At 32.6% G+C, this 16,193-nt stretch overlaps 1 long non-coding RNA gene across 1 annotated transcript; it reads left to right on the top strand.

Moving 5' to 3' along the window:
• The first annotated feature begins 10,110 nt into the window (after nt 1-10,110).
• On the top strand, nt 10,111-14,815 carry LOC139500817 (uncharacterized). The gene is made up of 3 exons (XR_011658369.1): nt 10,111-10,345; nt 11,987-12,050; nt 13,989-14,815. It is a non-coding gene; the product is annotated as an uncharacterized lncRNA (long non-coding RNA).
• The last annotated feature ends 1,378 nt before the right edge of the window (nt 14,816-16,193 follow it).

Raw genomic sequence — 16,193 nt, 5'->3', positions numbered from 1 at the left:
TATGTTTATTATATGTAGTCTGAAACTCACAAACTGTATAATATGTAACTGATATTTCTGACGTTTGTTATTTATGTGTATGTTAATGCTATACAACTTGTAAACTGTATATTTATGCATATTATACCGATAAACTGTATTGTTTAAGGTAAATAAAGAATAGTACTCAAGTCATTCATTCCACATAGACAAACGAACTCCCACTTCTATAATTATCATTACATATAGATTGTCAATCATTGATTAAAAATAATGAAATTGAAAACCATTCTGTACAACAAAATATGATTGGAAAATGGAAAATGGAAAAAATAAATGAATATAGAAAAAATATTGATACAGATAAAGTTGATTGTGTTATGAGCAATATGAATACTTAAAATGATAAAGAAAATATCTCAAAAAATGATATGAATAATTTGGTACATGAAGTTTCTGATATATTGATTGATTCTGCAAAACTTACTTTTGGTACAAATGTGTATGCTAAAACTATGTTGAGTAATTCTAAGAAACAAAACAATAAACAATGGTATGATAAAGATTGTAACAAAGCAAAGAAAGAATTAAGAAAATCACAAAGACTTTATAAAAAGTATGGGTCAAATATTTTTAAAGAAAGATTACGACAGAGTGAGATATATTATAAGAAAGTGATGGATGGAAATATTAAGAAATTAAATGCAGATATGAGTGACAACATGAAAAAATTAAAAAATAAAAATCCAAAAGAATTTTGGAAATTATTTAATAAGGGACGTCAAAAGGAAAAAAACAATGTATCTATTGGAACATTATTTGATTTTTTTTTTAAAGATTTGAATAAGAACAAGTTTGAAGATGAATTTATTATTGAAAACGATGTGAGCCCATCTTGTGACGATGACACACTTAACCTTAAGTGGTGTGGTCACGTTTCTCCAACATTTGGTAATTAGACTAAAACAACATTAGGGATTATGGGGTCCTCTTAAGGACTGGATCTTAATTTCTACCTGTAATTCACCTGATCTTGATCAAAATATTGTTAAAAAGGTATATATTTTTTAATAGTCTCCCAAAATTGTAAAAGTCCATATAGTCTAACACAGTGATGTAATTTTTTATTTTATATAAAAAAAAGATGTGCATGGTTTCATAGACAACGACACAACTCTCTACAAGAGACCAAATGAAACAGAAGTTAACAATTATACATAAAAAAGAAGATTTGGCATGATTGCCAATGAGACAACTATTCACAAGAGACCAAATGACACAGACATTAACAAATATAGATCACCGTACGGCCTTCAACAATGAGCAAAGCCATACCGCATAGTCAGCTTTAAAAGGACCCGAGAAAACAAATGTCAAAAGTTAACAATTCAAAACTCCCCCTTATCTTGAGACATTGGTGCAACAGAACTATAAAAGAACTGTACAAAAACATACATAAACAAGCAACAAATAATCTAAGACTAAATTATCAATCACTACACATCCAGTATCCGTTACCGTACGGCCGGAAGCAATTTTTTGCTTTTTTTCATATTTTGTTCTCTATTTTTCAAGACGGACATCTGATTGTCTTAAAGTGTCTTTCAATGTTGTTTCAGTATAATTGTTTCCAAACTACACTACACAATACTGTAAAAGATATGTTTTATATATGAGACTTAAAAAGGGTCGTTGCAGTCACACAATCCCATGGGAAATCAGCTTGTTACAGGACGGACATCAACTTGTTACAGGACGGACAATTGATTGTCTAAAAGTGTCTTACAATGTTAGTTCAGTCTATTTATTTACAAAACTACTCTACACAATACTGTAAAAAGATTTGTTTTCGACATATTATTCTTAAAAAGGTCACACAATCCCATGGGAAATTAATTTCTTTTATTTCAGTTCATCTGTTATTTGATTCCATATGTCTTGGTCAATTTTGTAGTGTGAATATGATCCCTCTATTTTTGTTGGTTCCGGGATAACTGCTAATACATCATCAAACTCATACCAACACTTGTCTTTGATTGTTCTAGGCCAGAAGAAGCAGTTATTATCTTTTTTGCCCACTCGATGCATACATTGTACATATATGTCGCTCTCTCCAGCATCCTCTACAACACCTGGGTATGGTTTCTTGTCATACTTGATGACTACATATTTTCCCACACATTCAGACTGATCTGGGACATCTTTCCAACTTGTGTCACTACAGTCCTGACTCTCAATTTCAGAAGAATTGCCAAAAGTTTCTCCAACTTCATTTGCATTCTCAACTTTACCAGGTTCTTCATCTATCTGATTTTCATTCTCAACTTTACCAGGTTCTTCATCTATCTGCTTTTCATTCTCAACTTTACCAGGTTCTTCATCTATCTGCTTTGCATTCTCAACTTGACTAGGTTCTTCATCTATCTGCTTTTCATTCTCAACTTTACCAGGTTCTTCATCTATCTGCTTTGCATTCTCAACTTGACTAGGTTCTTCATCTATCTGCTTTGCATTCTCAACTTTACCAGGTTCTTCATCTATTTGCTTTTCATTCTCAACTTTACCAGGTTCTTCATCTATCTGCTTTTCATTCTCAACTTTACCAGGTTCTTCATCTATCTGCTTTTCATTCTCAACTTTACCAGGTTCTTCATCTATCTGCTTTTCATTCTCAACTTTACCAGGTTCTTCATCTATCTGCTTTTCATTCTCAACTTTACCAGGTTCTTCATCTATCTGCTTTTCATTCTCAACTTTACCAGGTTCTTCATCTATCTGCTTTGCATTCTCAACTTTACCAGGTTCTTCATCCAACTCTTTACATCCATTGTTTTCTATCATGATGTTGTCTATAGGAAGGATAGGAACAAAATGATTTGGTACCCAGTGCTCGTTGTTCATATCCGCACTCCTTGTACTTGTCCAAAAAATGTAAATAGGGTGTTCATGTTTATATTCTCTATGTAAAATGAGGCGATTTAGGTCCTGGCGTACGTTTGGACTTCCTAATTTTGGATAAACTGAATATATTGGAGTGCATAACACACTTGAAAGAGCATGTATTTGCCAAATTCCCATATAGGTTTTATCTAATCTGATCTTCATTATTTCTTTTTGGTAAATGCTTCTAATAATATTTTCGGTGAGATGAATTCCAGGCAAATACATGTCTGAATACTGTGCAATATTGCGGGTAGGTTCTTTGATGATTTTGTGTTTGTTGTTCCTTTTAGTAGAAAGTTATTATCCAAGTACAGATGTTCATTTTGAACAAGTTCTATTACAATTCTTAGTCTTATTTCTGATGCTTTAAATTCTAATTTATGTGCAAAGACACTTCCGCATGATGGGAGACAATTGCCATCACTGCTTACTTTACAGGGAAATAATGCCCTTGTATCTGGAACATCATCTGGATAATTATCCATTGCTTTTGCATCAACTTCCATTCTTTGGTCCATGATATTAATCATCAATGGGTTACTTTCCAAGGTCCCAAGGTCTTTTATAAGTTGGCTACATCTACTCTTTAACTGTCTGTGTGATTTCACATTCTTAAGGCAGTATATTGTTTCATTCATGTCAAATGGCAATTCAATATTTGTCTGTTCCTCTGTTTTTGCTTTTTTTGGTTTACTGGGTCGATTTTCTTCAGTCAAGTCAACAGCATAAGGAGATTCTAACGATTGTGGTTTCAATTTTGTTTTGACTTCTTGCTGTTTTTCATCTGCCACTATCCTTGAAAACTTGATTTCTTGTCCAGTACACGATGAGCAGTCACTTGGTTCCTGGCAAGTACAACTTATATTTCTGTAAGCAATCTCATACTCTGTCTGAAAGATCAGTTGGTGTAACTTCATTGTACCTGGAATTGGCTTTAACTGTGCAGCTTGTAGTACTTTTTGCTTCTTTTGTATATCTCTGTCAGTTACTAAATAACCAACACTCTCACTGTTAGACATACAGTCTAAAAATATATCTGCATTCGTAATATCCTTACCAAATTTAACTTCTGTGTCAGCATGTCTCTTTAAAGCACCACCTACAGCATCTGGTATTCCTTTGCCATGACCAGCTTCAAAAAAGTTCCAGCAAAAGTTTTGAAAGCCGTATTTTGGAAGGTTTGTACAAGCTAGATAAAAGTTTCCCTTATGGCGATACTGGGTTGTTGGACCGTCACTGAATATTTCAAGGGAGGTAACATCAGGGCTCTCCTGTTTTATTCTTTTTAGAATTGGTTTTAAATGTGCCCAAATCCCTGCAGGATCATGTTGTAAATTCTCAGAAACTGTGCAAAAGGTTTTTTGATAGTTGGAAACATAGTAAACTCCAGTATGTAGGGATAGCTGTTTCTTTGAGGCGCCAAAATGCATGCTTTGAATTTCTTCACTCATTTTACAAACATAATTTTCTGAAAAGTCAATGTGTAACAAGCACTCATCCTTTTTTAGAGATTGTTTTCTGTTCTTGAAGTATCCATACTGTGCTCTTATTGTAAATACATGTTTTTTAAACCTGACCAGCTCATCTTCAAATTTATTAACCAGATCTGAAGCAGACATTTCCATTGTCTCCTTGATAGTAAGGGTGATGTTCATTTCTTCTTCTTTTACCAGTCTTTTTTCGATCTTTGATGCCCACTGACTAAATTCAACTTTGTCATTTCCTTTAGATGTATCATAAGATATCCTGTTGTCTTTACAGACTTCACATGTTCCAAACATGCATCTTCTTTTCAGCAAATATGTATCTTGATCACAAGTCAGCCCATCAATAATTTTTTTCTTAGTCATCTGTTTCAATTATATTTGATCTTTTTAAGGCATGAGCAATATACTTAGTATTCTCACATAGCTTGCACAGACAAGTGCTTCTGTCACTTTCATTTGGAAATACCACCCAAAATGGCCGCAATCTACAGAATGTTGAATAACTCACTTTTGTGTTTGACTCAGACAAGAATTTTAAATGAATATTTTGTAAAGTATCAAGTAAAATCCGTCGCTGCTTCTTAATTTTCTTAAATGTAACAGTTTGTTTCACCCCAGTTGATAGTCTTGATACATCATTACGTTCGTAAAATTCTCTAACTGGTTTACACATTCTTCTTGATAGGCTTGTTTTTACCTTTAAGGTATTTCTCACATCTATACCACAGTTTCGAAGAGCAAGTGTTTTCAACTGATATTTTCTCAGCAGTGAACCCCTTAAAATGGCTGCCATACTTCTTTTTTGCGAGTTGTCCTTTATGTTCTGATAGGATTGTTTGATCTATCCCTCCATTGCATAATGATAAATTAGGGTTTTCCGTACTACCTTTTGTGAGAAATTTCTTAGTAATTGTTTTGTTTTTGTTCTAGGAGTGTCCGGACAAAGCTTGTCAAGGTTTGCCCCCTTCCTTTTTTCTCTCAGATATCTTTGTTTATACATTTGCATTTTTCTATTTTGTTTAGCCAATTTGTCTTCCAAGATTTTGTTGTCCCTGTAACATTTTGCCTGATCTCTATTTCTTTTTTTTACACTCTGTACTTTCTGACGAGAAGGACCAGGTTGCAAATTTGGAGATGATTCTGGAGTGTTAGGCGGAGTCATTAATTTGAGTAGTGTCGTTTTGGCTGATCTCTCTTTATGTTTTGGTGTTTTCCATCTTTTCCTTGCAGATCTCTTTTCCCGTTCTGTCATATCTTTTACACTTTTCTTTTTTCCAGTTCTCTTTTCTTTTTGATATCTTTCTTTTTCTTTATTCAGATAGGCCTCTCTCTTTACAAGATCTTTATTTCGATTTTCTCTGAATTTTCTTTATCTTTCAGCGTTAGACATACCCATATCTGTAAATAAAGAATATATGAAATAGAGACCCTTGTTTATAGAGAATGTTCTGGTTGTTTTAAATTATCATTTAATATTTGTATTGCACTAGCTCTACCATAGGTTTCTTAAAAGGAAAGCTAAGTTTGATCAGTGAGGTTGTTTTTAATTGAAGTTAATATAACTATCAGATTATAGAATACAGTAGAAAATGGTTCAACGGATTGCTTTTGGTATAAATATATCAAAATGTGAAATATGTCTGTCCAACAACATTATAGAATAATAAAAGATAGTATTTTCAAATATATTGGCCATCAAACAAGATTGCATATATGAATTATTGTATACATGTAACACTCAGAAACGTGTCCTTCCCCCCAAACGTGTCCGATTCCCCCAAACATGTCTAGTTGAAAACTGCGCCAAAACGTGTCATTTGTATAAACGCCCAAACGTGTCCATTTCTCAACTAGCCCCCAAACGTGTCCAATCCCCAAAACGTGTCCATATCAAGCGTTATTTGGTTATTGCTATTTCATTAACGTATACTAATTTTACCATTTCATTAAAAATATACATAAGCACGTTAGTACTTTTTCAAAACGGAAGAATTAAACTGGCTGAAAGTGGGGGCGTCATTTCGGCTATTTCGTTTGTAAATTGTAAGCAAACATGTTGAGTTAAACAGTACAGTTAACGGGTCAAAGTGTCCCTTTCTCTGCGCGTTAAAACTTTAATGTTCTCTCTAATTATGCATGAAATACTGACAACTGGACAATTCGCAATCAACAGCCTAAAGTTAATTTATTCAGTAGAACTGAAAAAAACATTAAAACTTGTATGTTTTCTCTAATTTGCAAGAAATACTTTCAACTGGACAATATGCAACCAGCAGTCTAGAGTTTATTTTAACAAAAGAACAGTAAAAACATAAAAACATGTATGTTTAAATGTAAATAAAAAAAAAAAAAAAAAAAAAAACAGGTAGCCTATGTTCTCTCTAAATAGAACTGCAAAAACATTAAAACTTGTATGTTCTCTCTAAATATGCATGACATACTTGCAACTTTACAATACGCGATCATCAGTTTAAAGTTTAGTTTAAAGTTAATGTGTACAGTACAACTGTAAAAACATTAAAACTTGCAAAACTATTGTGCGCTCTAAATATGCATAAAGTACTTGCAACTGGACAATACGTAATCAACATTCTAAAGTTTATTTATACACTACAAAATAAATTTGCATTTAAAACCGGCGTTGATCACATAACAGTAATATTCATAAAAAAAAGAATCTATAAAACTTATGCATTAAATATTTGGCACTGGACGTTATGTTTCTTATCGTGTGTCTTTAGTGATGGTGGAAACCTAAAATTTATTAAAAACCCGGATAACAAGTTTATAATTTGATGGGCTTTTGAAATACACACATTGACAAAAGTAAAAAAAATACTGTTAAAACCCCGCCATGCAATATTCGGATAAATATAAAAGGCATCATCGGAGTTTATAAGTACAAAATAATTAACAAAGTTAACGATTAATTTAACTCCAGAACTATGTGTATGTTCGCTCTAAACGAATATGAAATACTTGCAACTGGACAATAAACAACTGCAGTCAAAGTTACTTAATAATAACAGATTAATTTTGCAATTATTATAATCATTAAAAACCTACATCGAACTAACTTAATCTGATAAATGACATCTTCATCACGTGTGTCTCCCATCATAGAATTGCCGTAAACGTTATCAGCGATTTTATTTAAGAGATACATGTAAAAGCGCTAAAAGACGTGTAACGTTTTGGCGTTAAATATTGGACACGTTTTGGCGAATAACAATTATCGGACACGTTTGGGGGTTATGAAATCGGACACGTTTGGGAAATATTGTACATTCCGGACACGTTTAGGGAGAAAAGACACGTTTGGGAGAATCGGACACGTTTTGGGGGGAAGGACACGTTTGGGAGTGTTACATACATACTTAAAATTTGATGTTTCTCTACTGTTGAATACATAATAAAATATCATTTGAAGGCATTTAGAGTATAATATTGCAAGAAATGTTCTATCCAGTAACAAATTTATGTCTTTACTGTAACAAAAATATGGAAATGTGTGCTCCGTTCACTTAAAGTTAAACATTTCTGTTGTTTCTTAATACATCTATTTCATACTTCACATCTAAGTATTAAATAACATAACTTAACAAAATAGAATATCATTTGAAGGCATTTAGAGTATAATTTTGCAAGAAATGTTCAATCCAATAACAAAACATGTCCTTACTGTAACATATTTCAATGTTACTGTAAGGACTGTTACTGGAATGACATATTTATAAAATTTGGTAAAGATATAAATAACCGCTCCCTCAGGGGAATTTCCCTTCTGCTAAAAAAAGAGATGAATATTCTGTCTTATCTCTGTTAAAAGATCAAATCATGAAATTTTAATTTTGTTTTTCAAAACACTGTTACGGTATTGACATATGAGTAATATATTTTAATGGGCTACTTACAAATCTGTTTTCTTTCAAAACTTTTTGTTTTCAACTTCTGGCAGCAGCATGCTGTATTCAAAGAGTTATGATAGTGAGGCTCTAACAGGAAGTTGCAGCCTCATCAACAGTAAGGATCCTTCATTATTTCATAAATTTAGCAAATGTTACTGGAATGACCGTTAGTTCAGCGACAGTCATAAATGTAGTTTTTAGTAATAGAAATTAATTTAATGTGTGTAATTGTATGCTATATTTGGTTTCATTTAGATTAGTTTGATATAATTTGCAACAATTTTGTGAAAAAAAAAACATGCAAATATCTATTCAAAATACTTATCATTAATGGATTGGGTTGTGGGAACACGTTCTAAGCTACAGAAATGGATGTACATTTTGTTATTGTTTTTATTCATGCAAGAAGTGACATAAAAAAGCTCTAATATATACAGTTTTCACTATTAACTTCATAAAAAATCTTAATTGGAAATGCTAACATTCAATCTAATAAATTAATAGCTTGGAAACACAGATTTTGACTGATTTTGAGAATGACTATATATACTAGTAGTAACATGGATATCGTTTTTGGGGGCCTTTATAGTTTGCTGTTCGATGAGAGTCAATGCTCCGTGTTGAAGACCGTACTTTGGACTATAATGGTTTACTTTTATGAATAGTGACTTAGATGGAGAGTTTTCTTATTGGCACTCATACCACATCTTCTTATATTATTATGCTCATTATTAGTCAATGATATGTTCTAATTATTCAAGTATTTTCCTTTGCAATAACTACAAAGATGATAAACTTTAATATATACAGCCTTCTCCATTAATAACTGCTGTTTCCCTTGAATCTTAAATAAGAAATAAGATAACACAAATGTTTGCGTTTTAACGCAAATGTTTGCGTTATAACGCAATTTCGCATAGGTTTGCGTTACAACGCAAAGGTTTGTTATAACGCAAAGATAGAAAGAAAAAATAAATAAAAAAAATGTGTGGCGCTAATACGCTTCCATATAATTTTGTTATTAGAAATATGACTGAAAGTGAGGTAATGGCTATATCTCAGCTGATCATCCCTACCTCAAAAAGGATTGGAGTAGCTACTTCTTGGAGACAGTTAAATGTTGAAATTCTGAACTATCCGGAAGGCAACATTTGCAATCCGGAAGTCCATTATGTGACATGTTTAAATCGTGAATTCCAATTTACATTCCTTATCGGTATATACAGGAATGATACATTATACCAATAAAGATAATTAAATGACTTAAATTGGTGGTCTGGATTGTCGATGAGAAACAAATAATTAAGATGAATGACGGACATAGTCCAAAACCACGAGGACCGAACCTTTATTTTCTACAATAATGATCTTTGAAATAAAAATATTATTAGTCAAAACCAACGCCTTGATAAAGAATTTCCTAACATTCCAAAGTCTGACGTCTTTACCTTGACCATAGGCCAGTACTACCCGCCAGTATTGAGCTGTAACTGTTTAACGGAGCCAATTTTGGCGGTTTATCTTGTGCATTACTTTTAAGATTTGTTTCCAAGCTAGACTGAAATTGATCTAAAAAGGTTTTTTTTCAATTTATAGTTCAGATATGAAAGATCTTATTCATCCTGCCACAATTTTAACTTTAAAAATTGTAAATGTTGTTGTTAAGGAATGATTGAAAGACTTAATCAAAATTTGAAAACTCTACATGAGCGTAGAGTAATTCTTATAAGCTGATAATGCAAGAGACATTGCCAAAATTTAAGATAAACATTTGGCTAATATATCTAAATTAAAAAATGTTGAAACGATATGAAATAATTTATCAAATTGGAGATAAAAGTTGGCTAACCATATTACTGCTTTTAAAATCAATGCACTGTAGTGGGATAAATCATTACCATCCTAAATACACATGTTAAATCCCTTACTCAGAATATGATTTAAAATTACTCATGATTTTGATGGAAATAATATAAAACGTGCATATTTTGAAATGTAAAGTTGCTATTTTCACCAACGAATATTAAGGTAAGTTTTCTGAAGGGTTAATATGTGTTTTTAACAAAAGTATACGTTTTCGCAAATTTATATCTTTTCTTAAAATAGTGAGAAAGATGCAGAAGACAAGAAAAGTATAAAAAAAATCATAAGTCGAAGAAAACAATGACAACACACTACACAGACACAGACTCAGCAAAAAAATCCAACCAAACTCGCAGGTGTTTCGGAAGAGTATGCAGATCCTGCTCAACTAGTTTGCACCTATGTTGTTAGTCAAAGACAAGTAAAAGCCTTTTGGGGTAATTATTATCGAGAAAAATAAAGATCGGCTTGTGCAGTTTAGGTCGCAACATATTCTCATTACCTAGGCGCATACGGTAAAGATATAATTAGTTATCCGTTTCTTGAAGTTCCTAGCAAAAGATGTGTTCATCAATAGTCGCCAATTTTAAGTGAGAGGACAACATTTTTACATTGGAACATTAAGTTAAAGAATAATACTAGCTTCTTTTTATTCTAAATGAGGTGTCAAATAAAGGAAACAGTAATAAACCGCTTTTCGAAATTCATAAATCGATTGAGAAAAAGAACGAATCCGGGTTAAAAATTAAAACTGAGGGAAACACATCAAATATAAGAGGAGAACTACGACACAACAGAAACACACCATTAAAATTTAACACACACAGAAACGAACTATATATAATAACAATGGCCATTTTCCTGACTTGGTAAATCAAGCTAGCCTCGTATGGATAGGGAAACAAAAAATGGAGTACAGTTGGCTCGCATAGGAATGTCAATAGTTATAGCATAGAAACACATCATCCAAACATAACAAATAGGTAGCAATACAAATAGCAAGCATCTTGAACCTAAGCCGACGAATCCTAGTACAAATCTAGAGGGACGAATAAATAAGCAGTCACTTCCGATGGAATAATTAGTTGATGTTGAATATTATGTCAAGTGTTGGAAGAATTTCACGCCCTCTTGGAATTAAGGAACCACGATACAACAACGTAAATCTATGTCCGCTACTCTTTCGACAGGGTTACGATTACGGTCCATTACTTGAAATGGAGCGGCCCTTGGAGATCTTTACTCCAATCACATGTTTCGTTAAATCATGTCTTTGTGAAAACTTTTGAGTAATTGTTTAGTAATTGCTATTTTTTGCCGTACTAAATTTTGACACTGGAAGTTAAGTAAGTATTTTTTGAGTGAGTAAAACATTCCAATTGATATTTTATAGTGTGTGTCTTTCTATATTGTAATATTAAACTGTTGTTTCAGAAAAGGGAGAAGGTTTGGTACCATTAAAACGTGTAATCCCGCTGCAAATTTTTGCACCTGTCCTAAGTCAGGAATCTGATGTTCAGTGGTTGTCGTCTATTTATGTAATTCATACGTGTTTCTCGTGTATATACTAGTATATAGATTAGACCGTTGGTTTTCCCTTTTGAATTGTTTTACACTTATAATTTACGGGGCCCTTTATAGCTTGCTGTTCGTTGTGAGCCAAGGCTCCTTGCTGATGGCCGTACCTTGACATATAATGGTTTACTTTTATAAATTGTTACTTGGATGGATAGTTGTCTCATTAGCATCAATACCACATCTTCCTATATCAAACCAGCATTCAAACAATCACATTTTAATTTGCAGATGTCAATACCGGGAACATGTGTCCTATGTGCAATACTTTGTTTCTTACTACAGGGAATTAACGGTATGTATGAAGATATTTAATTGATATAAAGTATAGTTATTAAACTTGAGACCATAGCAACGTGTAAAAAGTAAAATAACAAGTACCGTACTCCGAGGAAGATTCAAAACAGAAAGTCCCTAATCAAATGGCAAAATTAAAAGCTCAAACACAATTAACGAACAGATAACAACTGTTATATTCGTGACTTGGTAGAGGCGTTTTCTTATGTAGAAAATGGTAGATTGAACCTGGTTTTAAAGATAGCTTAACCTCTCACTTGTATGACAGTCGCATAAAATTCCGTTAGAATAACAAAAATGGGTGAATAAAACAAACAGCCATAATCCTGGACCAGTGGTAAAAAGTCATAAATAGGGGTGCAACAGTCAACATGTTGTTATAATCTTAATCAATATAAGACAAACAAATTCGTCAATAAAAAAAAACAAAGAGGCATTTAGACAAGGCACATTAGCAAACACGAAAAACAAGAATACAAAAAAAATACCATAGCCCAGGAACAAAATGACTAGATGTATAAGTCCCGAGCCACGTCAAATGGATATTATACAGTAAATGTAATAATTTACAAGAAAAAATAAAAGAACACCACAATACGTAATTAAAAGATTACAAACAATGTCAGTACCTAGAAGTTATACTTCATGACTGTCGTGTATTATTTGTGAAGTTCATTCGGAATATTTATCAACAAGATCTTGGTATCTTCAGATAAAGTTTTTTTTAAAGACGAGACGTGCTTTGACATTACCCTGATTCATAACTTTCTGTTAAGACGCTGGTGACGTTTTACAATGTCTGTATAGCAGCTGCAAGCTCTTGAATATCGAATAAGTTGGGAAATGTAGATCTCATAAAGGTGAAGGTAGTCTATTGCTACTTAGGTGGTGGAAATTATGTCAAATTCGAGGTATAAGTCTAAAAATGAGACAGACGAATCCGTGTCTGCTGTTTCTTTAATTTCTAGTTCTGGAATCAACCTATAAAGTGTTGATTATAAATAGAAAGAACATCATCAATATATCTGAATGTGAAATTAATTGATCTACTTCTTGGATCTTCTTGTTATTGACAAGAGTCTGAAAGAACATAGACTAATATGGAAAAAGAGGTCGGGAAATAGTTAATTCACAAAAATACTGAACTCCGAGGAAAATTCAAAACGGAAAGTCCCTTATAAAATGGCAAAAACAAAAGCTCAAACACATCAAACCAATGGCAAACAGCTGTCATATTTCTGACTTCAATTGGTACAGGCATTTTCGGAAAAGAGTTAGTTCCAATAGAAATGCTGACTGTTTATTGAAATAGTCTACCTCCAATATCAACAAATAGGTTGTCAATAAGATCTTCATCATAATGATCACTTGTTTCTCTGTGTAATTGAACTGTTACGATGTGAACTAAATATATTTTGACATACATTGCATATTATAAACGAAGATTCTACAATTACCAAAATAATCGCAATCAAAAATGACAAGAAGACTTCACGTATTTGCCGTTGCGCAGTCTTATCAACATAACAAACATAATGACGTCGGTGGTCAAATAATTGTATACCGTATATAGATTGGTTCATTACCTAATGGATATGTTTAATTGAATATTAAAATTGAAAATGGAAATGGGGAATGTGTCAAAGAGACAACAACCCGACCATAGAAAAAACAACAGCAGAAGGTCACTAACAGGTCTTCAATGTAGCGAGACATTCCCGCACCCGGAGGCGTCCTTCAGCTGGCCCCCAAACAAATATATACTAGTTCAGTGATAATGGACGCCATACTAATTTCCGAATTGTACACAAGAAACTAAAATTGAAAAAATACAAGATACTGGCTATTAACTGCATAAAATTTATATATATATAAAGAATAAATCCCTTGCACTAATACGATTTGCAGAAAACTAATTCATTTCTTGCGTTTTCAGTGGTCACTGATGCAAGTGCCCTGCCTTGCGGAAGTAAACCCCAAATCCAGATAATACAGATTCCTAACCACAACAATATAAATGTGAATGTGGACCATACTAAACCTTGGTCGACTGTAACAACTTCCGTGTTTAGACGGATACCTATAAACAGAAGAGGATCAACCGGAAATTCAGCTCAGCGTTTGATGCACAATAAAAATCCATTGCGTACATTTATCATGACATTCATTATTACATGGTTACTATATGTGAACATTAACTTCATATCATAAATAATATCATTTCAAACTATCATTAACATAGTTCCATGTCATTGATGATTGGACAGATAAATGAATGAATGTCTGTTTAACGTCCGATGTCACTGCTAATTCAGGTCAAAGAGATAGCTAATTTTATATTTCTCTCAGTTCTTTGATATTTTTGGCTTTGTAGGATATGCCAGTAATAAGAATCGTAAGAGCGTTAAGCGAAACTTATTCCAATAAAGCATATTCGATATTCATTATTCCAAATAAGAACCAGTGATGGACAACATGACATTCACATTAATATCAATCATGATGCTCACAAAGTTGTGCAATGAAATAATTTATAAACTATTCTTATATTCCCAATTGAATTGAGAACGGAAATGGGGAATATGTCAAAAAGACAACAACCCAACCAAAGAGCAGATACACACTTAATCTTGCTTAGAATATATAGGAACCCAAACATAGAAAACTAAAACAATTAACAAACTTTGGATTAACATGAGTTGGTTACCTCAGTCTATTACTGGAATTTTGAATCTCAAAGTAGTGTCCTCACTGCAGACTATGTAATTTTTGAACATGTATACTTTATACAATTGTATGTTTGAATAAAAAATAAAGATGACAGTTCTGTCTTGTGTACTAATTTCCATTTCAAGAAATATATGCAGCATTAACACCGAGATAAAAATCTGTACGCAATGTTCACAACATCTTTTGTCTTTCAGCAAGTCTGTATGTCCTTAGGAGCCTGTACTTCAGCAGTTGTTGTCATATGTTTGTTTTTCTCGAATTGTTTTTTGTTTAATTAGGCCGTTATTTTATCAAATGAATTGTTTTATATTTTTCATATAGGGGCTGTTTGTAGCAGACTATACGGTGTCGGTTTTTGTCAATGTCGAAGACCGTACGGTTGCATATACTAGTAATTGCGGTACAATTTGCTTAAGATTCAATTCTTGTAAGTTTAATGCAAGTAATACACATCTAAGAGTTGAAACGATGTTTGTCCTATATATGTGTTATTGCTACTGGATGTAGACAAAATATATTATTCATATATATAAGCTATTTATAAGTATTGTTTGTGTTATTGATATTCACGATCAAAAGTGTCAAATAGCTCTTTAGCGTATGGCCAAAGTTCAATTATAACAAATATATTTACTGGTAGATGATATCTGCTATCTATAGACCTTGGGCATATCGCCTATTCATCAATTGATCTTCGTCGTGAAGGTCAAAGAAACTTGACCACAGAAGTATTTTATATACTTTTAATTAACAGACATCAAGCAACGTGACAAGGGAATCAGATATAGACCGCTGACAAAATATGTAGACATCTGGATATACTATAAGTCACTTCCGTTAAGATTATGAAAGTGTACATGTACTAATATATTAAACTGCATAACTTAAGTTCTCATTTTAAAACATATAATGCACAATTCTTTCTTTTTTAATTTTAGATATATGTGCCAGAAATAATTATAAAAAATGACACGATACCAATATAATGTTCAATGTATCATCTGCTAATTGAATTTCACTTCTTATCAGAGCTGCAGATCCAAAATAACAAAAAAAGGACGCAAATTCCAGAGATTTTGCCATATGCTTAGAGACTTTCCGTTTAGACTTTTCCTCAGAATTTGGTATTTTAGTTATATTTGACTTTTTCCTTTGTAAGATTGTTAGATCAACTGCGATGTGCAGTAGTCATCATTTTCTTTGTTGGTTTGATCAATTCTTTTGTATCAGCTATTGAATTTTAAAAATTTTCTCCGGCACCACCAAGAAGACATTGATAATTGTCAAATTACGGATCTTGTGCAGTAAAATTGACACCGTTAATGAATTTAATGACAATAAATTGAAGAAAGTATATATACATTTTGACTTATTATCTTACTTTCAGTGGTTAGTTTTTCAATAATAAAAG

Source organism: Mytilus edulis, chromosome 13, assembly GCF_963676685.1.
Source record: "Mytilus edulis chromosome 13, xbMytEdul2.2, whole genome shotgun sequence".
In the NCBI taxonomy this organism is placed as follows: domain Eukaryota; kingdom Metazoa; phylum Mollusca; class Bivalvia; order Mytilida; family Mytilidae; genus Mytilus; species Mytilus edulis.
Note: the sequence above shows the minus strand (reverse complement) of the source record. Positions and strands in the feature narration are given on the sequence as shown.